Consider the following 27,418-nt stretch of genomic DNA (forward strand, 5'->3'; position numbering starts at 1 on the left):
ATTCAAGAGACATCATTTCTAGCTCTGGCTTTTAGAAGGAGCTGCCTGGACATGTGGGGCTAGATTAAAATGGGAGGAAACTCAATCTTACCAGAGTGTCACTCAACTTGATAATACGTAATGAGTCCTTTAAAATATTTTTGGTCCCAATGAGGGTGGATTGGAACAAAGCAGGCACAATACATTCTGGCTCTGCTTTTCAAAGATGTGGGTCATGTCTGAGGCACTATAAATTTAATTTGACTGTAATACGTCTTTGAGTGCGCCCTGTCAGATTACAACCCGATTCATCACTCATTTTGCAGGCTAAAAATAGAGGGGGATGCAAGAGGTTCTCATCACTTAGCAAGGAGTGTTTTTCTCAAAGAGCGGACATAAATCAGAGGCAGTGCGTCACTCGCTCCCATCCAGAGCCACGGGCTGGGGAACGCGTGGTGCCTGGCAATTGTTTCAGAATAAAAAAAGACTGTTGAGTTCAAATCATCGTCATTCAGGAGAGGCAGCCTGAGATTGTGACCGCTTGAAAGTCTGCCCCCAGTCGGCCTCTGCTAATCAGTCCTGGCTGAAGAGTTCCTGATGCCTGGCAGTTTTATCTGGTTTCCAGGGGAGCAGCTGAAAATCATGTCATGGACTAGGAGGAAGGAAGAAAATGTGAGGTTTCTCTTGAGTATTTCTGGAAAAATCTCTGTCTTACCTTCTGTTCCAGCTTTCATCTAGGATAAAGTAAAAGTGGTTCATGTACCTGCACCCCGCACCCATGTGCTAAGTCCTCAGTGAACCTCAAAAAAAAAAAGGGGGGGGGAACAGTGGAAAAATTAAGTTGTTACTTCTTATGGTGCTGGATCAGGAGGAGAAGGTGCTTCAGATTCCGGAAGAAGAATGACCGGAAGTAACATAGTGACTGTGGCCTCCTACTGACCAGGCAGAGCACAGGCTGGGACTATGGATGGGGACAGAAATGAACACAGACGGAACATGTAACTACACACTGGCCATGGTAATGTGGTGCTGCCTACCGAGTTGGTCAGATCAAGGTGCTGTGACAGGGCATTGTGGACCAGGTGCCTTCAAAGCAACAGACTTTGGCTCCTCTCCGTTGAGATGGAAAGTCGAGATCTGGGTTCTGGTGTGATCCGGTTCAGCAGAGGCTGTGTCCAGCCGAGTTTTTGTAACCTCCAGAAAGCCAACGAGTGAGTTTCACAGACACTTAGAGGCAGCTAACTGGTCTCCATCACAGGACATAATGCAGAGCGCTCCATGAATGCCCGAGGCCCCAGGTAACTCCATGATCTAAATTCAAGAGCCACAGGTCGGTCAAGGATGGGTTCCTGCAGGAACATGGTAGGACCTTGCAGGGCACACTGCCCTGGCTCTGTCACCCAATACTTGGGCTCTATCACACATAACTACCTCTCCTCTTTCCGAATTCCAGTTTTCTCTTTTGGTACACATGGACAATTAATTTCTAGGACACCTGGCTCTTAGATCCATAATAATGGTGACAAAGCAAACAAACAGATCGTCATCAGATTACGAAGAAGCTGAAGGAGAGACAATGAACTAGCTGGTCTAGTCCCTGACACCACTTACCAAGAACAGCACTAAGATGCTGCATGTCCTTGGCTGCACAGCGGCTTGGCTGCAGAACTTGCCCAAGGCATGTGACCTGGAAATGTCACCTCCGCCCGGCTTCCTGGGTCTGTTGTTTACACATGTGTGCAGTTGCGTGCACCTGTGCACATACATGTGCAGGCCAGGGGAGGGTGTTTCACACCCTGCTCTACCACTCTGCCCTATTCCTTTGCTCTCCCTGAAACTGGAGCCACGCTGGTGGCCAGCATGCCCCGGCCGTCCGCCTGGCTCCGCCCCCACCATACACAAAGCGAGTGTTACAGCTGGGCCACACCCGGCCTTTTACAGGGGTGTGGGATTAGAACTCAGGTCCTCAAGCTTAGGCAGCAAAAGGAGTTCCCCACTGACTCTTGCCCCAGCCTCTGTTGGGGGAATGTGGACTCCTCATTTGCAGGAGTATCCGTTCCTAACTCATGGTCACCTTTTCTTACCATCCGAACTCATGATTACCTTCTCATACCATCCTAACTCACGGTTATCTTTTCATACTAACCTAACTCATGGTCATCTTTCATACTAACCTAACTAACTCATGGTCACCTTTTCATACTATCCTAACTAACTCACGGTCACCTTTTCATACTATCCTAACTCATGATCATCTTTTCATACTATCCTAACTCATGGTCACCTTTTCATACCATCCTAATTAACTCATGGTCACCTTTTCATACTATCCTAACTAACTCATGGTCACCTTTTCATACTAACCTAACTCATAGTCACCTTTTCATATCATCCTAACTCACAGTTATCTTTTCATATCATCCTAACTCACGGTCACCTTTTCATACCATCCTAACTCACGGTCACCTTTTCATATCATCCTAACTCACAGTCACCTTTTCATACTAACCTAACTCATAGTCACCTTTTCATATCATCCTAGCTCACAGTTATCTTTTCATATCATCCTAACTCACGGTCACCTTTTCATACCATCCTAACTCATGGTCACCTTTTCATACCATCCTAACTAACTCATGGTCACCTTTTCATACTATCCTAACTAACTCATGGTCACCTTTTCATACCATCCTAACTCCTAACTCAGGGTTACCTTTTCATATCATCCCTGTGCAGGGTTGGTTTTCCTTCTTACCTGATGCCTAGAAGTTTTTATATTTTGTGCAATGATTCTTAGTGATCTTTTCTATGGTTTCCCCATATTTACTTCCAGGCTTAAAAAAAAAAAATCATCCTTCTTTGAAGATAAATCATCCAGTGTAGTGTGTAGTTCAACAGTTTTATCTTTTCAGTCATTCAATATTTTTCTGACTTATTTTTATTAGCAGTAAGCATATATGCACACTTGCCATCCCACATGTGGACATCAGAGGACAACTCTCTGGAGTGGGTCCCTTCCTGTCCCCCGTATGTGGGTTCCAGGCCACATAAGGAACTCACATCATCAGTCATGGGCAGCAAGAGCCTTCTCCTGATGAGCCACAAAGCTCTGTTTCCTGTTCTTCTGAGACAGAGTCTCACCATGTAGCTCAGGTTGGCCTTGAACTCCAGCGCCTCCCGCCTCAGCCTCCCATGTGCTGAGACCATAGGTCCATGTTATCACGCCAAGCAATATTAACTCATATGCCTTGGTTTTTGTCCACAGTTATGGAAAAAAATATTGCAGATTTCCATTTGAATCTGTGAGGAACAGGCTTAAAGGATGAAAGCTAATCCTCGGAGGTGGCCAAGACACCCACAAAGCCTGGAAAGCAGATTTGTTTTATGCGTTAGGATGTTAGTTGACAGAAATGAAATTGACTTATTGTCTTGAATCATGTTCCCTACAAGCCAGGCCTGAGGCAGTGAAGCCAATGATCCACCGAGCCTTTGGATACTGGAGTATCCTGGTCCAGGCTGGGTGGGCCTACCACACAGTTGTGAAGGCTGCTGGTGAAGGCCCAGATGCTTTTTGTCTGGCGGGTTCACCCATCCCCCAGGTGCAGCTGATTTGGGAATTTTCTCCACCACTAGAGATACCCATCCAGGATCGGCCCCTCCTCAGCCGTAGCCAACAGCTTACAACTGAGTGAGGCGACTATGAGACCCACTTTCTGAATCTCACTGGAGCCAGAGAGACCACCCCGAAGCTGAGTTCCCTCTCCCAGGGGCTCCCCTTTTTTTCTCCTCTTCTCCAGAGGTGAAGCATACATACTCTCATCGTCTTGGGATTGGCTTCTAGGGAACACCAGCCCAGACCTCATGTGGATCTCATTTCTTACCTCTGACGTTCTTACACATAGCAAGCACGTCCATGGACTTGTGGTAGTGTGAACTCGAGGCTAACGGTTGTATTTCAGAGGGTTGATTAAGCAAATGTGTAAGTGTAGACTGCCAATCGTTTTTGGAGACTTTTACCTTTAAATGTTGGAAGTATAGTAATCAGAATTAGAAGAGATCATAAGAATAACGTTTAAGCCCAGAGTTTTGATCTCATCTGCACAACAGTCCTTATTTTTTCTCTTTTTTCTAGGGTCCTATGTGTTCTCTAATCTCTTTTCTCATCTTACTGAGAAGGGAAACAGTACGCCTGGCTTTTGGATTTGTCCATGTACCTTTGCTAAAGAGATAATCCTCTCCAAAGTCGCACCATTAAATACCATCTGGCATGTTACTGAGTGACTCCTTTAGTCTCAAAGCTGAATCAAATCTTTCCCCAGTGACGTCAGCCGTATCAGCCAGTGCCCAGGGCCAGCTGTGAGATAACACTTCCGCCCACAGCCACTCTCCCAAGGCCCTACCTACTGCGTGGATCCACTCAAGCTTGAGCTCTTACAATCTTGTGTGTTCTCTGGTTCATCTGAAGAAGCCCATTGCTTAAAGCGGGGAAGAGGAGCAGGTTTCACGGTCAGAACGTCAAGCTCTGCAGCATCTTCGCAGCCCTGAAACAGCTCACCTTCCCCGTGGTGTTCATGGCTGTAAGCATCTGTGCCGGGCTCAGCGGTTTGCATTCGCTTCATTGATCTGCCCAGCAGTGACCCTTTCCTCGACTCCGGATTCTGTCACGCTCCATCGGCTTATCACGACTGAACACACCACACACAGAAGGCACTGTGTTTGGAAATGAAGGAGAACCACCCCTGGGCCTCCCTTGGGGTCCCTCCCTCTGTTTAGAGCATCTCTGGGAGATGGTTCAATGGTGACTTACTTGCCTGCCTCATATAGATTTCTAAGAGCTCCAGAGAACTGTTGGAAAACCTTACAGCAATGCCCTAGAGGAACATGAAGTACATAGGAGGCCAGCAGCAGGTCAGTTAGGAGGGAGCCAGGCTGCTGACGCCCTTGGGTTTTGCTGCTCATTCTCCAGCCTCGTGAGCAGGGGACACTGGGCTGCAGGTGAGATGAGGCGTCGGACCTTGGGACAGTTGCTTCCATACTCTTGTATATTATGGATGGTGCAGCGTATCATGGGATGGCTGTTTCAGGTAGATTCAGATGAGGTAGCTTCCTCCCACAAAGCCAGTTCAGATAAGAAGGCTCCCCCCTCCCCCCCACCTTGATGTATCTTTGAGTTTCCCTGCTGATATAGTGTGGTAGTTTGAAAGAAAATGGCCCCCAAAGGAAGTAGTGCTATGAGGAGGTGTGGCTTTGTTGCAGTAGGTGTGGCCTTGTTGGAGGAAGTGTGTTACTGTGGAAGCGGGCTTTGAGATCTCATATATACTCAAGCCACACCCAGTGGTTGAGATCACTTCCTGTTGCCTGTGAGTCAAGATAGAAGAACTCCCGGCTCCTTCTCCAGCACCACGTCTGCCTGCATGCTGCCATGCTTCCAGCCGTCATGTTAATGGATTAAACCTCTGAACTGTAAATGAGCTGCCGCAATGAAATGTTTTCCTTTATTAGAATTGCCGTGGTCATGGTGTCTCTTCACAGCAATGGAAACCCTAACGAAGATACTCGGATACCTTGGTTTATGATGCCAAGGATCAGAGCTTGTAGCACCAAGAGTGGGATACCTAGATTGCTGACCTCAACCATCCGTCACTCTCGCAGGTGCCGGTCCTGATGCTGCTCTCCCGGACTTACTGTTTCAGTTAGAAGAGGCAGTGGGCGCTGTGGTTCTCTTCTGGTTGGTAACGTCATGTTATAGATGTATAAACTGATGCACGGGAAAGTGAAATAACTTGCCCAAGACCACACAGCCAGTAATGGGCATAGCTAGGACTCAAACCCAGACACCACTCACAAGAGATTACAGCCAATAGTCAAAGGGTATTAAAATAATGCAACTATGTTATTTTATTTATTACATCTAAGGTATGCCTATTTAAGTTGTCCAGGTAGTTCTTTCAGAATGAAAGACATTTATTTTTTCTGAGCAAAATTTTTTTTGGAAATTTTTCCAAAAGAAATGTATTATAATCCAGCATGATCAAAAATGGGGCTTCCTTTAGTTGAATTACTTGAGTGTTCCGCCAGTTTTCCCAGAAGTCTCTCACAAGCTTTGTTACTCAAACAATTTCCCTTTGAAGTGTCTGTGCAATCAGTTTAATTGTGTTTACACTGTAGACTCACACCATCAGCACACATTTGCTCCTGACAAAATGACTATCACACACTAGCATCAGGAGGAGAAATGTTTGCTGGCTGGTGTGGGCACTAATTCGATGATATTAGTGACATTTCCATCATCGGATGACCTTTGCTTCCCCAAGCAGTCCCATAACAAACAGCAAGGGCTTGGATGATGAAGGCTGAGCTGATGAGGCCCGTCTAGCGGTTCACAGACATGAGCCATCCTGCCTCCCCTGGGTACCACACGGCTTAGCCGATTCAGTGAGGCCACTGGGCTCCTCATGGAGGCAGATGGACTCCAGGGTGGCTCTCAGCAACCCCTCCCTCTTGCTATTCATGTCCTTGTGCGACGATGTCTCCTTCAGTGTGGATAGGACCTGTGACCTGCTTCTACCATGACAACACGTATGCTTCCATGTAACGTAACGTGGAAGACGGTTGTACCCGTTTCTCGAAACCCCTAGAGACCACCAAGGAGCTGGTTTCTGATGCAAGCACTTAAGGGTTCTTTTATTCAGGTTCAACCTGGGCCACCGCATGGCAGATGGAAGGAAATATGGCAGCGGCCACGAGCCCAGGTGTAGAGAGTTTTTATAGGGAAAAACCAGAAGCTGGGAACTACATGCTTGGGATTAGGTAGAAGGGACATGGGGCAAGGTGATTGTTTTGAAACTATTGGTCTAGACTTTGGTCTGGAAACCACATTTGAAACCATTGGGTTAGACTTTTGGTGGGGAACCACAACCCGCTGAACAGGATTATCTGGACTGCTCAGCAGGATTATCTAGATATCTTCAAGGGCCATGAACCACAGACAGAATGTCTGCAGGAGGATACTGCCCTGTATCTGGTCCAGTTGTCACGACACATTCCTGAGGTCCTTCCTGGAACTGAATACAGCAGGTAGTCTGAGATGGTGGCCCTTTCCTAAGATGGGGTCTGTGTTGCCTTCGTAGATTAGAATGTGCTCCCAATGAGTAGACGCCATGTCGAGTGTGTGATGGAGTGGAGAGGCCTGATGGACTGGTAGGAGTCTGGTGGAAGATTCACCTCAACTCCCCTCCTCCATCTCTTTCCCCAAACCCATACCTTCAAAGCCCGCCCAACACAGCTCCTCCCCCAGAGAGCCTCAAGACCACTCCCACAGGGTATTTAAGCTGCATCCCAGAAAAACAGACGTGGTTCTTCCGTGGTTCTTCCGGTCTCTTGTCCCTGTCTCCTCTCTGTGGGGGCCAGGGAATCACCCGGGAATGCTTTACCCATTAAACCTGGGCTTTCCAATTCGGTCTGATTTGATTTGCTGCATGGGCGGAGAGGCCTTCAGGAGGGGATCTCTAGCTGACAGGCACCAAGCACCAAGGCCCTTAGTCTATCAGCCCATGGGGCTGGATTCTGCCAAAGTCCTGAGACACAGTAACTGGATCCTTTCCTGGTTCCTATGGGGATATCATGGTGAACAGCAAGGAGAAAAAAAAAAAAAAAGTCTCACAGATTCAATGCAATTCCTAATAAAGTATCAGTGACTGAGGAGGTAGCAGAAGTGGGTTCTGGGACCCACTGGGTTCACTGTAAGATGGTCCCACTGTGAGTTAGCTCCATCTACTCACATTTCCCATGAATTCCCAGATCCCTAACCGCAGACAGCATGTGGGGTGTCTAGAACCTAGAGAGATGGCAATAATCCAGGAAGATCCCATCGGAATGGGAGTCAAGGCTGTTTCCTGGGCAGTTGTGTGAGTTCTGGAGTACCACATCCCCGGAGTTTCCTGACACCTCCAACGTTTCTCCATTCCCGCTCCTGAGAGAAGAGCGGCTTTCTCAGCCAGTTCCCCCGAAAGGCCCGGTGGACTGTCAGTTTGGACTGTTTGCAATTCATCAATCTTCAGCGTCTGTGCCTGCCTCTAATTTTCAGCATCATTAGCCCCGTGCCTGCCCGAGACCATGAGAGTGTTTTAGGAACGTCACGGCAGCATCCTTACTCACTGACCGTGCTTTGAAGTGAGAAATGAAGTCCTTAAGCCCATCTTTTTTTTTTCTTTCTTCTTAACTTTAAAAGTTTTCCCATGAAGTTAGGTGGATTTCCTTACCTCACAGCCTTTATAACCCCCCCCCCCCCCCCTCAGTCTACCAGGTCCTCGCTTTCAACAGGCACTTCGTCCTGTGTGCCTCCAGGTGATGATTTTGCGTTTCGCCCCGGGGTGCTGTAGATGGATGTCAGCACATTTTATGCTGAACTGAAAAATGCAATTTGATTGATTTATGCGACTATGAACTCTTGAAGCTTCATTCAGAGGCTAGAGGCTAGAACCTTCCTCCCTCCGTGGATGAAGCAACCAACAGGTTCCGGGCTTCTCTTTCCCGCTGCTGGCCTTTTGCCTCTACCTGGCGGATATCATTTTTTTTTCTTCTCCACTGATGGGCGAAGTAGGGTAGAGATGAGGCAGAAAGAAGGCAGGTGAGTTAAGACTCCATCTGCTAGCCTCACCATCTCTACCCCACCCACGATCAAAGCTAGCAACCCCTGGAGTCTGCAGAATGACACAGGCTGACGCTTTGTCTCTTCCCTTTGCAAGAGAATTCTGGAGCTGTCTCGCAGGTCCCTGTCTTGCAAGCCCTCTGACTCAGGCTGCCTCTTTTAGCTCTGCCCTCAGCCTTGGGGGATCCCGCTGTGCATGCCTCACCTTGATCTTGGCTTTCTTGGTATTGCTCTCCTTTGAACCTTGCCTCGGCAAGCCCTGAGATAGGCCACTGATCTCAGTATAGCACCCCTGCTTGTCCCTTTGTCTCTAGAGCCCCAAGGCCAGCTCTTCTCAATTGTCCACATTTTCTCGGTGGAACTGACTTTAGTCACAGCTGGCTTCCACCCTCCTGCTCCCCAGTCAATGCTCTTCCACCCCCAGCTCCCAGTGGAGCGGACTATCTCACAGCTCTCCAGGTAGTCTGCTGAAAACCTCCCCGGGCTTAGGATAAGGAGACAACATTACCACCCCTCACCCAGAGCCAGAAGGACTTGCAACAGATAAAGCACACCCTCAAAACACTCATTAGCCCTCCGCTCCAAATTCTGATCCCTTCATCCCATGATCCTACAGAGAGTCCTAGGAGGTATGAGTCAAGTTCTCTTCCATCCATGTGAGGTAAAGTAGGAGGGAAAAGTCTCTGAACTGAGGCAGAACAGTGTCTTACAAGGTTCTGTAACAATTATTTTAGTGGGAGCTGGAGAGATGGCTCAGCGGTTAAGAGCATTGACTGCTCTTTCAGAGGTCCTGAGTTCAATTCCCAGCAACCACATGGTGGCTCACAACCATCTGTAGTGAGATCTGGTGCCCTCTTCTGGCCTGCAGGGGTACATGCAGACAGAACACTATATATATATATATATATATATATATATATATATATATATATATATATATATAGTAAATAAACCAATCTTAAAAAAAAAAAAACAATTACTTTAGTGGCCGACTCACTTGCAGCTCGCTCTTGTATTTTACCTCTCTCTGTGGCTGCTCAAATCCAGATACCTGGCAATCCCCCAATTCTCCGTGTCTTGGGATCTCTTTCCAAGAAGGATCCACTGCAGGCAGTTTCTGTGGTACTTTATAATATGATATTAATTAGAATTGCTGGAAGGAAAGGCCAAGGATGCCAAAATCGGAGATGTTCTGTAGCCCGTAGCCAAGCATCCAGGAACAATGTCCCAGCACATCTCTGTCTCAAACACCCTAAGGCTGTACTAGCTAGCACAAGTCCAGTTGTATTTGCCTGATGCTGGCTGTCTTAGTCAGGGTTTCTATTGCTGTGAAAAGACCATGACCATGGCAACTCTTTTTTTTTTTTGGTTTTTCAAGACAGGGTTTCTCTGTGTAGCTTTGCGCCTTTCCTGGAACTCGCTTTGGAGACCAGGCTGGCCTCGAACTCACAGAGATCCGCCTGGCTCTGCCTCCCGAGTGCTGGGATTAAAGGCGTGCGCCACCACCGCCCGGCAACCATGGCAACTCTTATAAAGAAAACATTTAATTGTGGTCCCTCACTTACAGTTTAGAGGTTCAATCCATTATCGTCATGACAGTGAGCTTGGTGGTGTGCAGGCAGACATGGTGCTGGAGGAGTAGCTGAGAGTCCTACATCTTGCAGGCAACAGGAAGTTGACCAAGACACTGGGTGGAATCCTGAGCATAGGAAACCTCAAAGCCCAGCCCCACGGTGACACACTTCCTCCAATGAGGCCACGCCCACTCCAACAAGGCCACACCTTCTAATAGTGTCATTCCCTGTGAGATTCTGGAGGCCAGTTACATTTAAACTACCACAATAGTCTATAGGCACAGGCCAGGAAATGGTTGCCAGCCTGATCCCACATCAGCTTCAGACCAAATGCCTCTGTGCCCATGTTTACCAGAATAGTGTCTGCAGCCCTACATGGCTTGCTTAGGTTTGGAGTCTGTTGGTAAACAGTCAACTGTCTACATATTAGCAGCAAAGACTCTTGGGAAATGTACCCTCATTTCTACCTATGGAAAAGAGAGTTCACTGTATAGAATTAAAAAATTATTTGAGGCAAACACACACAAAAAAAATCCATTCTAAAATGCGAATTAAAGTTTGTCTTAATAAACCATGTTGACTATATAAAATAAAACCTCCTCAGCGGCTGTAGAGATGGCTCAGCGGTTAAGAGCACGGGCTGTTCTTCCAGAGGATCCAGGTTCAATTCCCAGCACCCACATGGCAGCTCACAACTGCCTGTAACTCCAGTTCCAGGGGATCTGGCACCCTCACGCAGACATACATGTAGGCAAAACACCAATGCACATAAAATAAAAATAAATTATTTTTTAAAAATAAAACCTCCTCTTTTGTGTATATTTTAAATTGTGTCCCTTGGGATACCCTGAGATGAATTTCAGCTTACTTTTAAGGCTCCTCCTTTGTGCCATTTTTTTCTTACCCTTGCTCTTCCTTCGGGTGTTGGGGTCTCCCAATGTCTTGCATCATCATTGTTCTCTAATATCAGAAATCAATTTGATTGAATTTTTATAGCATTTGTCCCATTTAATCCCTGTGGAATAACGGCGAGTAAGTTAATACATTTAGCACTTCGTGCAGTGATTGGCACACACCGGGCACTCAGAGCTCCTCCCTTCCTAAGATTGCCCGCTTTACCAGTTATTTTTCTTGTCGCGAAAAATAAACACACGAAAGACTCAACTTAAAGAAGAAAAGGTTTACACTGGCTCAGGGTTTAAGAAGAGATAGCTAAAGTCCATCCCACTAGGAAGGTGTGGAGGGAGGAGAGTGAGGCAGCAGGTCGCGCTACGTCCACCCAGTGAGGAAGCGGAGAGCGGGGCGGGACTCAGGACCTCAAGGCCCTCTGTCCCCAGTGGCCCACTTCCTCTCCAAGACCCGCCCCCCACTGACCACTTCCTCTACAAGGCCCACCTCCAGTGGCCCACTTCCTCTTGGCTCCAGCTCCTAAAGGTTCTACAACCCTCCAAGAAGCACTGCCAGCGGGGGACGCAAGCCTGTGGGGACATGTCACACAATGGCAGTTGTTTGGGTTTTCATTTTGAAGACCTCAGTGAGTGGTAGTGTCTCTGAGGGGACTTCCAGCCGGTGTTAGCCTTTCCTCCTGGAAACGGGGTTAAGGACTTGCTAAGATCACATACAAAGGAGGGAGTGTGGATCCCCAAAGAGCCTCAAGAAGCATGGACTAGCTGCAGAGAGGAGGCTGTAGGCCTGGGAAGTGTGTCATGCTGAGGGGCTCTGTGGCTGTGTCCCCTGAAACCCCTGCCCTGCTGCTGGTGACCACACCCTGTGGCGAGACTTTCTCTGACCCACCAGCCAGCTCCCAAGTAACGACACTTATTATTAATTATGAAAGCTTGGCCTTAGCTTAGGCTTGTTTTTTTCACTAGCTCTTATAACTTAAGTTAACCCATTTCTACTAATCGACTTTCTGCCACATACCACCCATCATGCATCTCTCCCGAGCCTAGATTCATCTCCTCTTCCTTTCTCTCCCTGGAAATCCGGCCTATACCGCCTGTCTAGCTATTGGCCATTCAGCTCTTTATTACACCAATCACAACAAATACTTCTTCACACAGTGTGCAAATGTCCCCCGACAATACCCCTCCCGGCTTCCGTTTTCATGTATGAAACAATGGTAATGACAAGTGTCTAGCTCATAGGCCCTGGATTATGCTCCTTATTGTACAGCAAGTTTGATTCCTGGATTTAGTTTACTCAACAGTTTATGTTAGAAAAACATCTTAGTCCCTAAATCACTTCCTAGTGAACTGGTGGTTTTGTATGTCATGTCTCCAGTCTGTTACAGGAATAAACACAGTTAAGATGTTTTAAAGGAAGCTATTAATGACGAGTCAGCTCCAATTCAAAACTCATTGTCCATTGGTAATGGGAATGGAAGGGAGCTTGAGGAGCTTGAAAGGTGTATCAAGTGTCAGGCTGAACTTTTCTCCGGTTTTCTTTCAAGAGGAAGCTTGACTTGAGCCATGGCTGACATCCGTTCCGTGGGTGATTGAGTTGTTATGTATTCAGCGGGCTTAATCCCAACCAGGCCATGGAAAATGTGTCATTTCACAATTGGGTCAAGCAATCCATGTAAAAATGAAGGTCTAAAAGTGAGCTTATGGAAATGTCCATCTTCTTCACTTCCAAATCGGCTCAAGGAGAATGAAAAAGATCTCTTGGGTTAAACGCCCGGAGACCCTTGTGTTGGTTGGGTGACTTTCAGGCTTGTGGCCCTGGGACACTGACTTTCTGTTGTCCCATCCTATTTCTGAATAAAAACAAAAAACCTTAAATACTAAATTATAAATTTTTTTTTGTGTGTGTCTATCTGTAGTGTGTATGTGTGTATGTGTGTATGTGTGTGTATGTGTGTATGTGTATATGTATGGTGTGTGTGTGTGTATGTGTATGGTATGTATGTGTGATGTGTGTGATGTGTGTATATGTGTGTTATGTGTGCCTGTGTGTATGTGTATGGTGTATGTGTGGTGTGTGTGGTGTGGTGTGGTGTGGTGTGTGTGTGTGTGTGTGTGTGTGTGTGTGTGTGTGTTATGTGTGTATGTAGGTCAGAGGACAACCTCTGGTGTCATTCCTAGGCCCCTTTTACATTTGTTTGTGACAGGGTCTCACACTGACCTGGAGTTTCACTACTTGGCTTCACTAAGTAAGCTAGGCTACCTGGCCAGAAAGTGCCTTACCATTGGACCATCTCCTTGTATAGTCTGCTTCTTCTAGTGGATAACATTTCTTAAATATCTTGGGAGCCATAGAGAAAATTTTAAAAAATAAAATTTCCACATGTGAATGATTTTTTAAAATTTTTCTGGGTTATTTTATTATATCACTTTCCCAAGTAAATACAGTACTGCAAACCTGATTTTTCTCAGGCTTCCTTAGCCCATACCTTGGAATGGGGGCACACTCCTGGTAGTCACCCCCATTTTGTTGCGTCTGTCTTAACACAGTCAAGTCTCAGAGCCTTGACCACCCCATCTGAGACATGGTTATCCTTGCAAATCCTCAGAGGGCAGATTGCAGGAGGGTCTGTCCACTCCAGTTACTAGAGAATGTGATTTCTCCCAATGTACTGGGCACGTTGCCCAACAAGCCATTGGAGAATAGACATTTCCACTGCCCAAGCTGCCCGTGCCCCTGGGGACAGCCCTGAGCACTGTCCCGAGAACTCTATGAGTCGAAAGTGAGATGAAGCTGGGCTTACATCCCTCACAGGAGAGGGGGGCGGTGTGCGGTCTGCAGCTGCTCTTGTCACGGAACTGAGATGCAAATCCTCGGGCTGTGTCGAGGACCTCCCCAGTCTTGTCTCCCTTTTCCACTGAAGAAGTGCCTCTTTCTTCTCATGCAAATCATTTATGCAAATTGACGCCTTTTCTCTCCGTTCATCAGTGCATTTGTTGGAACCCTTTTGGTTACAAATAACACACGACCACTTGGGCCAGCAGAAGCAAGGCAAGGACTGAACTGTGAAATAAACCCGCAGGGCTGCAGCTGGGCCGCTGGAGAACCTAACAGAGCTGACTCCGACGCTGTAATGAAATGACGTCTCCTCTCTGGCACCGATCCGTCTTCTTTGATCTCTGCTCCACCTGCGTGTGGACTGGGAAGGAGGATGCATTGAACCGGCTATTTCTGAGTCCTAAGGAGACTGATTGTAAAGGTGGGCGTGGGGAAGGATCTGGATGCCGAATTGGAGGGATTGACAGTGGCCAGATCAAGATTCTGTTTTACAGACCAGAGCTTTATCCCGATAGTAATAAAAGGTGGAATTGCTGACAGGTGTTAAAATAGAGCAAACACATTGATACAGATTGAATATTTCATACTGAAATATTTGGGACCAGACGTGTTTGGGTTTTTCTGAAGCCTCAGTTGGCCTAGAACTCACTATGTAGACCGGGCTGACCTTAGTCTCACAGAGACCGTTTCTGCCTTCTGAGTGCTGGGATTAAAGGCGTGTGCCATCATTAATGGTAACTTTCTGATGTTTTGAAGATGTTTAAAGTGTTTGCACACATATAATAAACTGTCTTGGGGATAGAATGAGAAATATGGAATTCATGTGGAATATGAAGTTCACTTATCATGCACACCTTATACATCCATTTGTAGGTGACCTTATATAATTAAAAACTCAATTACACTGACTAGTTAATTAATTTGTGTATGTATAGGTGGGTGGGTGTACCCGTGCCATGGCGTGCATGTAGAGATCAGAGGACAACCTGAGGACAGTCTCTTCTCCCCTTCCAGCATGACGGTCTCAGGGATGCTGCTAAGGTGGTCGGTCAGCTTGGTGGCAGGTGTCTTTACCTACGGAGCTGTCTCCCAGGTCCACCTTATACAATACATTTAGTGCACTTGCACTTTGATTAAAGTCTGTCGCTTGAGGTCAAAAAATGGAATTTTCTACTTACAACATCATGTCGCTATTTGAAGAGTTTAGTTTGGGAGCATGTTCGATTGTGGGCATTTGAATTTGCGATGCTCGACATGTAATGCCGTGGTGGTGTTCTTGCTGGTAGCTTTCAGAGAACAGCTCTGTGGGAGCAGGAGCAGAGACAGGTAGAGACTCTGGGACGCTTGTAAAACATTTGCAAACAGTAAAAGGTTCCTGAATGTGCAGCCATCAAAAATGAGTTCCAAACCCGTTTAGTGCATCTGAGCTGTTCCCGGAAGAGCTCATCTGTGGTGCATTGCGTGACTTGACTGCAGCCTGACTTCTGAATGCAGATGCACGCTGCACCACACGATGTCACGCCACACAATGCCATCAGACACTGCACGCAACACCTCAGCCCAGAGGCAATGCTGTAGCATGCTATGGGTTGCAGTGTTTTATTACATACGCAAACTTCTCTGCTACAGAAATATGGCAGTTTAATGATAGGAAGCAAAGACTCACTATATCCCTATCATCCTTCCTCAGCATCTACTAATTCAGTGTATACATGGACTCTGTTAGAACATTTAATTTAAAAAATTGCTGTTGGAGTTCCTCACACGAGTGTCATAAAAACTTTAAGTGAATTTTGGCTTGAGACTAGGACAGACTTTTCAGCAATTACATTTCAATGGCCTTCAGCTTACTTTTGCTGCTGCACTGCATGTTTAGATGAAGCTGCAGTCTGTCAGCATCAACAGTTAGTTATACGGTCAAACAATTAATCAACCCTGAAAAATGTTGAAGGTGTTCTATGTCCTGAAGTATCAACTCTTCGTCTAAGACTTAATTATGTAGCATGAATCTTAACAGGTCTTATTAATAAAATCAAACCTGAGGCCAGGTATTGGGTTAAAGCTGGAAGATCAGAGAAGCAGAACAAGCCACAGCTTCCTCGCCTCGCCAGTTCCTCAGCTGATCCTGTTTCCTCAGACTGGAATCTTCTGTGTCCTTGTCCAAATCGATCTCAGCTGAACTGCTACTAAAAGTTTACAAGCTTAACCAGCCCTAGTTCCTGGTCCTCACACCTCATATACCTTTCTGCCATCGCTATCTGGGATTAAAGGCTCTTGTTACCACGCCTGGCTGTTTCCAGCGTGGCCTTGAACTCACAGAGATCCAGGCGGATCTCTGCATCTGGAATGCTAGGATTAAAGGCATCTATGCCACCATTTTCTGGCCTCTGTATCTAGTGGTTGTTCTGTTCCCTGACCCCAGATAAGTTTATTAGGGTGCACAATATTTTGGGGAACACAATATCACCACAAATTTATGTAAAAGTAGAAAAGCTCATTGTGGCAGTCTTAATTGTCAACTTGATACAATCTAGAGTCTGGTAGGCAGGCCTCTGGCTGTATCTGTGGGGGATTTTCTTAATTTTATTGATTGAGATAGGAAGATCTGCCTACTGTGGGTGGCCTAATTCCCTAGGCAGGAAACTGTGGGCTGTGTAAGAGCAAGGGAGTCAAGCTGAGTGCTCACTGCTTTTCTGACTGCACCCATGTGACAAGCTGGGACAAGGTCCTCTGCCGTGACTGCCCCACCATGATGGATGACACCATGGACCTGTGAGCTAAATAGATCCTTTCTCTTTTAAGGTGCTGACAAATTACACTTAAACTGATTGTTCTGTGTGCATGTGTGTTTGTGTATGTGGGTATGCATGTGCCACAGTGCACATGTAGAGGTCAGAGGACCATTTGTGAGGTGTCATGCTCCCTCCTTCTACCATGTGGGTCCCAGATCAGTAGGCTTAGCAGCTCATTGCCCACTTCAGGTGTGTTCATCGGGGTATTTTATCACAAAACAGGAAACCAAACCAAGACACACGTCTACCTCATTAGTATGCAAATTTGCTGTACGCTTTGATGATCTGTAAAATTATAGATATGCCAAGAATTGCTTTTGTTATGAGTTGATTTATTTTTCAGTAAATGTTTGGTTTGCATGCCCATTTTATAAACTATATACTCAGGGCTCTTAAACATTTCTCAGGCAGAAAGGGGCCACGAGTGGGAAGTTTAAGAAGCCCTGATATGACTCTGAAGGAGCCTCAAAGTCCCTTCTGGAAGAGGGAGAAGCAAGGAAGGACTCGAGAACTACCTAAGATGTAGAATCCATGGGCCTTCATCACTGATTGGCTACAAGGAGGGGGCTAAAAACTCAACAGGACCACCAGTCTATTGGTGGTAATGTGGTAAATGTGGTCCTGACAGAGGCAAAGATCCACGACAAGGAGCATATCTCTGTTTCTGGAAGAGGACATGGTACCATTGCCAGCATGGGACCCACCTGATCACACACAGTACACTAAGCCAGTTCTGTGCTGTTGGCCTGGGGATGTTTAACAGATCCTCGAGTGGGGACATCAGGAAATCAAGACTATCTAGGTTCTGTTTTCCAGGAAAGCTAATGCGTGAATTTCATGGTAGATCTGGGATTGATCCATGTACTGCTTTGTTGCAATGGTAACACTGGACAGAATCACCCAAGAGCAGCTTGGAGTCAGAACAGTGGACACAGAGTGGAAGCCTGGGAGAATGAGGTGCTAACAGAAGAGGAGAGATGGAGTGGGAGAGGGGAGCACATGGGGAGGGGGAGGATAGAGAGGGGCATGGACAGTCAGCAGTGCTAAATGCAGTGGAGAGGTTCAATGGAATGACTAGAGGTGTCCGCTTGTTCAATTGTCCACAACTCTTTCTTTGAGCGGTTATTATGATCAGCACACTGTAGCTGTTAAGAACTTTAGGTCTGAGGCTGGGGGTTATACCTCATTGGCAGAGCGCTATCATGAATAAGGCCCTGGGTTCTGTCCCAGCATCACACACAACAGTAACAACTCAGGCTTTGGCGTTGGGCCGCCTTAGGTTTTGAATCCTAGCACCGGCTGAGTGACCGGGGCCAAGTCACTGGGTTCTCCCGACTGCTATTTTCTCATTGTAAAATGGCAACAAGAATAGCAATTATGTTGCAAGAACGGTTCAGGAGTTAGACAATACCGGACACGTAGTGATTACATGTATCAGCCACTCCGGGCTTCAGGGTTCTAGCTGTAAACACGGCAAACCAAGTCCTGATCTTGATGGCATTTACAATTGTTTGGAAGGAGCAGAGTACAAATCATAAGCAAAAAGTGTTTAAAAACACCAGATGAATGCTAAAAAGAGCACGCACAGCCCGACATGCTGGGACACCTTCTCTGGGAGCCGGTGATGCGGGGGGGGGGGGGGGGGGGGGGGGGGCTCTGGCATTTCCGCTGCGACTTGAATGATGAGTGGAAATATTGGGGCGGAATGTTCCAAGTGAAAGGTGAACAAACGCAGTGACCCGAAGATAGGAAAGAATTCAGTGTGTCCGAGGAAAAGAAAACCCACACCTGTCTGACTCAGGTGCACAGTTTTTTCACCTGCTGGTTTTTCTCACGTGAATCATGCAGTGAACCCGCAGCCAAACAGAAAGCCCTAGAATTCTCGAGACAGATGTATTCACTATGGTCAAAATTCAAAATGCTGCCCATGCGTCCATGCATTTAAACACAACCCCCCCCCCCACCTCCCCTCCCAGCTAGGGGAGCTGATTTTGAAGGAGCTGGAGCCTTTAGGGCAGCGTCTCTCAACTTGTGGGTCGCAACCCCTGGGGTGGGGGTGAGGGTCGTCGAATGACCCTTTCACAAGGGTCACACATCAGATACCCTGCAATCATCTATTTACATTATGGTTCATAACAGTAGCAAAATCATAGCTATGAAGTAGCAACAAAATAATCGTAGTATGGTAGAGAGATCACCCAGCATGAAGGACTGTATTAAAGGATGGCAGCGTTAGGAAGGTTGAGAACCACTGTTTTAGGAGATGGGTCTAACCAGAAGGAGTGGGTTGCTCAGGAGAAGGCTTTAAGCCTGGTCCTGTTTTTGACCCAACCAACCTCTGCTTCTTCATCATTCCCACATAGCAGCCAGCTACTGCAAACTTCCCCTGCTCCGAGACTACCAGCCAGCATGCCTTCCCCCCACATGCTGGGCTGATTCTCCGAAACACTGTCCTAACAGACCTCTGGTCCCTTGAATCACTTCCCACACAGCAGCTTATTTAATCCTTGAAGGCACTATGCCCATTGCCAGATTTGGAAACTGCAAATGAATGACCAAAGGGTCTTTTGTCTGTTGCAGATTTATTGAGATGGCCCCCACATTCTCTGCAACTCATCCTTCAAAGTGCAAAATTCAGGGGGTTTTGTTATTGTTATTGTTACTTTGTTTGTTTGTTTGTTTGGGTTGTGTAACCAGCTGATAAACCTTGGACAAACTGCTGATAGATTCCCATAATACTTCCATCCTCCATCATTCTAGCCCCTGGCAATCGCTGCTCCACTTTCTGTCTGTATGGAACCGCCCATCCAGGACTCAGACAATCGCTCCTGCCTGTGAATCAGCCACATCCCGACCTGCCTGTCCCGAAAACAGTGACCATCACCACACCTCCTGGTAGGTAGTAAACGCTCCACAAATGGGGAGTTAATAGAATATTTTTTTTCTCCAACTGATTCCTACACCTATAAAGTAAAAGTGGGGTTACTGTAGAGCAAAGTGTTAAAACATACTAGTTTCTTGGAAATCATTCTGGTTCTGCAAATGAGAAATTAGCCGTATATCACAAATTCACCCCTGGCTAGAGAGGCATGCGGGGAATTATGGGAGAGCGAGAGAACTCAGGAGCGAATGAGTGACCTTACAATGACAGCCAGTTAACCACACCACTTCGTCACTTGTCCCCTGTCGAGGCAGCGCCGTGGACCGTGGCTCGGCCCTTTCAGGAAGGGCAAGGGGCAAGAGCAATTACATAGTTCCTTTCCCTGTCAGAGGAAGCCGGGCATGCTCACTAGAGTAGAAATAGAAATAATCTCACACAGCTGAAAATTTTAAAAATTCAATTAAATCTCCCTCGGCCGATTTAAAAATCATATAATAGTTATTTTTATGCCTTAGAAATGATGGGAATATTAAATATTAAAACTTCTATAAGCCATCCACATGACTCTTGTTTTAAATTCAGCCGTTCTTTCTTTCTCCTTGCGTGTGTGTACACATGCACACATACACACACCAGTCATTCTAAGGCACACGATTTTTTTTGTTCCTTTTTACAGCTTAAACTTATGACACGTCTTCTAATCACTGACTTGTTCTGATGTCGTTAGAGTTGGGTCTGGGAGATGGTCAGTGGGTAAGAGCAGTTGCTGTGCAAGCTTGTGGACCTGAGTTCGAATCTCTCCCATCTATATAAAAGCTTGGCATCGCCTCAAGTTCTTGTGACGTTAGCGTTGGGGGACAGAGACAAGCAGATCCAGGGAGCCGGTGAGCCAGCCTGGCCAAAATGGTGAGCTTCCCGTTCAGTGAGAGATCCCGCCTCCAAGGAATAGAGTAGAAGAAATAATTTACAAACAGGGCACATACACACAAGTGCACGTGCACACACATGCACCATACACCCATTCCACGCGTGCAGAATGAACAAGCATTTTAGTGGCATGTGAAAGAGCAATGTAAAATGGATGACAAAGGAAAGGCGGTGCATACATGCAAACACGTATGTTCCACAACACTAAAGACACCATTGCTGATTTGTGTCAGGAAGGAGACCTAAGCACTTCACTGGGAGCTGTGTCCTGTATGCGGGCATTACATGCATCCTGGAACTTGGACCCCATTAGGGACTCTGGCCTGGTGACAGTTTTGCTGATAGTGGTGCTACAGAAGAGCCCTAGTTCATCATTTGATACACTGCATTCTCTGCCTGTGCCTGCATCCTTCGTATATGCCTGCATCCTTTGTATGTGCCTGCATCCTTTGTATGTGCCTGCATTCTTCGTATATGCCAGCATCCTTCATATGTACCTGCATCCTTTGTATGTACCTGTATCATTTGTATGCACCTGCTTCCTCTGTCTGTACCTGTTTCCTCTGTATGTACTATATCATTTGTATGTACCTGATCCTTCGTTTGCATGTACCTGACTCATCTGGATATGCCTTAGATCCTTTCAGCAAAAGATGCAGCTATATCATCTGTCCTGGTTTCTGACCTGTGGGATGAATGTTCAACACTCACTCCAGGGGTCTAGAAGCTTCGCTTTGATTTTTAGGAGATGCTGCAGCCGCCAGAGGATCGGACGGCACCTCCCCACTGTATCAGCAAGGCTTTGCTCTAACAGGCTTGTTAATTGATAGAGAAGGGAATTCTACACGGAGAGGCTGAGCAGAGCTGTCCCTCAGTATTTATGGGGGTGTGGCTCCAGGACTAGCCAGAGTAGGCGAGTGTGACAGTCAATATCAATTATCACCTTGATTAGATCCAGAATCCCCAGGAAGATGGGTCTCTGGCTGTGCCTGTAGGGGGTTATCCTGACTTGATTGAATCCGGTGGAAAGACCTGCTCACTGTTGGTGGCGCCATTCCCCGGGCTGGGCTCTTTGAGTGCATGACAAGGAGACAGTGAGTGAGCTTGAGCTCATCACTCTCCTCTTCCTAATGATGGAAGTCATGTGACCAGCTGCTTCAAACCGCCTGCTGCCTTGGCTTCCCCCACCACGATGAAACAAAATAACCCTTTCCTTAGGCTGCTTTTGTTACCACAGTAGCAGGAAAGTAACTAAAACAAACACTGACATCCACAGGTGTGCAAGACTCTTAACATACAGCATTGCTGCATTTGCATATTACCTGAACAGTCGTTATTTATTAGTTACTGATGCTCAGGATCAAAACCATGGCCTTGTGTATGCTAGGCAGACTTGCGGACACTGAGCTAAAAATCCCCACTCTATTTTATTTATTTATTTATTTTTGTCTTCTTTAATAAACGGTTTCACGTTGACCATGCTGGCCTTGAACTTACTTTCCTTCTACTTCCACTTCAAGAGAGTCGGGGTTACAGTCATGAGTCACCACAACCAGCCCCTTAGACGTTTTAGCCACTTCTAAATTACTAATGTGGAATGGAATGGCAAGTCTATGGCAGATTCTGTGCAAATAGTTATTGTATTAGGGCATCATTTTTGTATGTACGTGTGTGTGTGTGTGTGTGTGTGTGTGTGTGTGTGTGTGTGAGAGAGAGAGAGAGAGAGAGAGAGAGAGAGATATGGAGACAGAAAAGAGAGTGTGTGTGTGTGATTGAGAAAGAGACAGAGAGTGCAGGTGTGAATGTATGTACATGTATGTGCATGTATGTATGATAGGGGCCAAGGGTAACCCTAGGGTATTATTGCTGAGAAAACATCAACCTGTGTTTTGAGAGAAGATCTCTCACTGGGGCCTGAGGCTTGCTGATTGCTAACTAGGCCAGGCTGGCAGCAGAGAGCTGCAGTATGCCTCTGTCTACCTCCTCAGTGCTGGGATTACAAGCGTGTGCTACCATGCCCAACTTTTTATGTGAGTGCCGGGAATCAAACTCACGTTCTTACAATTACATGGCAAGCTCATTACCAACTGACTGAGCTCTATCTCCCCAATCCCCATTTAGGGAATAGTTTTGAAAAGTCATTATGTGTTTTGCACCAACACTATTTCTTTTTTTTAAAGTATTTTCAGTCTGTAGCTGGTTAAATTTGCAGTTGGTTGAATCTGATGCAGAGGGCTGACCGGCCTTGGTGTGGTCTGAAGGTCCCTAATTGATGTTCCAGAGTATCTGACTGTAACCGCCTCCCCTCACAATAACTGTTTACATGCAGTCGAAGATGGTCGTCTGGGCTTTGAAAGCTTGCTTCTCAGCGCATCCAATTTGAAGGTCTTCTCTTCGCAGCATGGGCCTGTAAGCACAATCACTGGATCCACAAGAGAGGACAGTGACTGCGGGAGATTGCGGCTGGCCTTTTGAACTCATTTGGAGTGGGCATCAGGGTGAAGAGACTTGTGTCTTCTCCACTTGAACAAGATTTTCATCACTCGCTGGCTGGTTTAGAGGCTTCGAAATAACGTCCCCAGACACACTTTCTATCAGCGGCTCACTGGGAGCCGGGACACACACAGGGGGACTTACACGTGGCTTTACCAAATCAAGCCCAGAAGACATACAAAGCACAAACCCAGCCAGCCAGGGGCGATCTGCTTAGGGTCATCGTAGAGGTCGTGCCAGAGATGGCGAGGAGTGTAGGGCAGCCTGGTTTTATGCTGCGGAAGCAGAAGCAGCCAGCAGCACAGAGTTTTCGGTTCAGCCAACACGAGAATGTCTAGAATGTTCTTTTCACACATTCAGTCACTGAACACTCATTGCTACTCTCCCCCACTGTACCTCCGTGCCTTTGCGGAACACGTATTGGACATCTACCGTGTCTGTAATTTCTAGACGTGGAGGCTACAGCAGTCAATAAAACAGCCCAAATCTCTCTGTCCATATAGCCCTCCCTAGATGGAGACAGGGAGCAAGCGAAGAGATCGCATCAAGCTCCGACAAACGGTAAGTGCTGGCAAAAAATCAGGCAGGTTTAGGAGAGGGAATGCCAGCTGAGGATGGCAGGTCTCTGTTTTACACAGGTGGTTGGCTAAAGACAGTGGCGTGTGAGTCGTGAGGATGTCGCAGTGACCACAGTCGAGAGAAGGGCAAGTCAAGATCCTTGATATGGGCACATGGATATGAGAGGCCTGGTACGGAGGCCCAGGTGTGGCTGGGAGGTAAGGAGTGGGCGTTCAGACCAGGGTGGGGGAGCGGGCGGGTCCTCCAGGCCATTGTGAGCCTCATATGCCTCTCTGAGATGAAAGGCTTTGGAGGAGTTTGAACAGAAGACTGGTGTCATTTTGTTGTTTTCATAGGCGTCCCCTGACTGCCGTGTGAAGAGTAGGCTACGGCAGGGGCCCGAAGTGGGGACACTGGGACTCTACGGCAGTGGCCCAGATGAGAGAAGGAGGCCGTGGGAGGGATCAGCAGTCAGAATGTATTTGGAGGGCAGAACCAATATGATGAGCGGACAGACCGCCTGTCAGAAGAGGCCTGGGGAAACAGGGGTGAAGGGCGACTCCATGACTTTGGATTGGCCCACCCAGAAGAATGGACTGTCACGTGTTGAGCCAGGGGTCCTAAAGATGGAGCGGGTTCTTTGGCCAGAGGCCCATTTGGGGTTTGTGAGGTCTGCGGACGCTGGTGGAGAGTGTTGAATGTCCAGGGAAAGGTGTTGTCTAAGACGTAAGTTTGAGGATCATTTACCTCTAAGTGGATTTAAAGAGACAGAATGGTCTGTGGTGAGTGTGAAAATATACATAGAGAGAAAACAAAGGAGGAAGTCTTGAGACCGGAGGTCACGAAGACCTGATTGGGGCTTCACATCTCCTGGGGGATCTTCTTGGAGAGAACACGAGAACACGAGGTCCTCATCTGGCTGGCAGATGTTGGTGGGAGGTGTGAAGCTTACCCAAGGGCCCCCCATCCTTTCCATCAGTGAGCCAATCTAAACCCATCTTGATGCCTCCCCCCCCCCCGCCCCAGCTCCACCATCCAATCAGCTGCCGTTCCCCCAGCTCTGCCATCCAATCAGCTGCCGTTCCCCCAGCTCCGCCATCCAATCAGCTGCCGTCCCCCCCAGCTCCGCCATCCAATCAGCTGCCATCCCCCCAGCTCCGCCATCCAATCAGCGGTTGCAGCGGAAATGTCGTCGCTCCTCTACCGAGCCACGACCAGGACACCAGTGTGCGTCACCTTTATATGGTCTTAACCTTGAGTAATTGAGGGAAGGGTTGGACAAACGGCTGAACCTTGGTTTTGCTGTCTCCTAGCCATGTGGCTTTGGGCAAGTCTCCCAACATGTCCACGAATGTCACAGGCTTGTTTTGACAACTGACTAGGATATGCATGGAGAGGCTGCCGCTGAGCCCAGAAAGTGAAATGCAATTATAGTTTACACTACGTGCCAGATGCACTCTTTATATATCCACATACTTATCCCAACAACCAGCAAGCAGGTATTGCTCCTTTCTACGTTATAGCTAAGGTTAGGTAAATTTGGCTGTTAGCTCCAGCAGCCTGGCGGGAGGAATTAATCCTTTAACCACTGGGCCAGACCATCGCTCCAGAATGCTTAAAATGTTTCTCCCCCCGCCCCCCCCCATTTGTGAGTCATTTAATTATCTGGCTTTAGCTTGGGATTCACAGATTTTCACTTTCCCTTGTCACTGAGTTGCATTCATCATCTGACCCCAGAACAACTTTTGTTCTCTTTCTATTCAGACGGGCAGTTCTGTGTAGTGGCAAGTAAAGAAAAATTCGAATGTACTGGAAGACAAGCAATGAAGGCCTCCTGGCAGCCTCCAAGGCTGGGCGCCTGGTCATGGAGCTCAGGAGACAGACCATGCTGTAGCTACAAGTTTCTCCTGCACTACCTGAGAACTGACCAGGAGGGAACATGAAAGCCATGAAAATCGGAACAGAATGAAGGATCGTGTTTTGGAATGCTAAAAGTCCTCTGCATGCATGTGTTTGTAAACGCGCGTGCGTGCGTGCGTGCGTGCGTGTGTGCGCGCGTGTGTAATTGAAGGTGGGGTGTGGATGCGCACGTGCAGGATATTTAGCACAGAGACGGGCTGGGTAAATTTTCTGGTTTCTGCATCTTCAAGTCATCAAGCTGATGATGGCACAGAGCAGGAAAAGAATCTCCAAAGAGAAAATAAAGCCACGCTCCTCACGAAACAGGACTGCCATATTTAGCCAATAAAAACACAGGACACCTAGTTAAATCTGAATTTCAGATAAGTAGCAAATAATTTTTTAGTAAGCACGCATTCTGTGCATCATTCTGGACACCCTACCCCCACGACCCCCCCCACACCATTGTTACCTACAATTCGGATCTTACAGACCATGCCGTGTTTGACCCACAAACTCACCGTGAACAGAATGGGTTTACCTCCTGTTCTTTTTTTTTTTTTTTTTTTTTCACTTATAAACTGTATGGCTGTGGCAGGCTTCTTGTTAACTGTTCTTTTATCTTAAATTAACCCATTTTTATAAATCTATACCTTGCCACGTGGCTGGTAGCTTACCAGCGTCTTCACATGCTGCTTGTCCTGGCGGTGGCTGCAGTGTCTCCCTTCTCAGTCTTCTGCTTCCCAGCATTCTCCTCTCTCCTTGTCCCACCTACTTCCTGCCTGGCCACCTACTTCCTGCCTGGTCACTGGCCATCAGTGTTTTATTTGTATAGAATGATATCCACAGCATTTCCCCTTTTCTTCTTTTTTTTAAAAAGTAAGGTTTTAACTTTAACATGGTAAAATTACATATAACAAAACAATTATCGAGCAAGAATTACAGTTACAATATTAAAGAAGATGTCCTATCTATCTTATATTTGTGAATTTAAGGTTTTATATCTAACTTAACTTTTATCATAACTGAGGAAATTACAACTATCTAGTTTTCAACCACATCAAAGACCTGAGAAGGAACATAATGGTACCTGAGAAATGGTAGATGGATGTAAGCAACTTTTGGGAATCTTGCAAAAGTAGACCAAGACAGCTGGCAGCCTGGACAGTCACCTAATGTTTCTCAGCATTGTTGGTGCATTCAAATTGGCTACAGGCCTAGAGTATCTGACAGACCATTTTTAGAAGCAGGAATTCTGAGAGACTATCTTACCCTGTCTTGGCAGAGTACAGTGGTGGCTTTCCTTGTGTCCCGCTTGTCCAGAAAGGACAGCATTATATTTGTACTGTCAGCCATCAAGGCAAGGGCAGTTTTTTGCCCAGTAAGCCATTTTGTGCCAAAAAGACAAACTTCCAAATGGAAATGTCTTAGAAGCCCAACATTCTCTCAGGATCAATTGGTGCAGCCAGGAGCAATTGTGTCTCACGTCAACAGAATTTTAAGTTATTTAAATGCCATATTCTCTAGGTCTATGAAGTGTTTAAAGATTACCTATCTATCTGAAATATATCTATGTGTACCTAGAAGACTTAACTAACATGGCTACAGATAGGCTTATCATAGATGACTAATTATTAATCTATTTTTTAATTATCCATTACAATTTTAAATGAGTTAAACATAATACCTCAAACAAGAATAGAAATATATATATATATATATATATATATATATATATATATACACAGTATAACAAAATTAGCTTTAAGTTTGTATCAATAAACTAAAATTTATACCAATGTAAAACATTTTAAACATAAACTAAAATCAATACCAATGTAAAACATTTTAAACAAATTGTTCTTTAAAAGTAGGTTCATTAATCTACCCTTTTATCTTATCATCTCCATATACTCCTATA

At 46.5% G+C, this 27,418-nt stretch overlaps 1 long non-coding RNA gene across 1 annotated transcript; it reads left to right on the forward strand.

The window, feature by feature from the left end:
- The first annotated feature begins 2,917 nt into the window (after nt 1-2,917).
- Nucleotides 2,918-25,710, forward strand: LOC143269419 (uncharacterized). Its single transcript, XR_013045835.1, has 6 exons — nt 2,918-5,707; nt 19,500-19,634; nt 22,728-23,601; nt 23,679-23,816; nt 24,625-24,825; nt 24,912-25,710. It is a non-coding gene; the product is annotated as an uncharacterized LOC143269419 (long non-coding RNA).
- The last annotated feature ends 1,708 nt before the right edge of the window (nt 25,711-27,418 follow it).

Source organism: Peromyscus maniculatus, chromosome 18, assembly GCF_049852395.1.
Source record: "Peromyscus maniculatus bairdii isolate BWxNUB_F1_BW_parent chromosome 18, HU_Pman_BW_mat_3.1, whole genome shotgun sequence".
Lineage (NCBI taxonomy): Eukaryota > Metazoa > Chordata > Mammalia > Rodentia > Cricetidae > Peromyscus > Peromyscus maniculatus.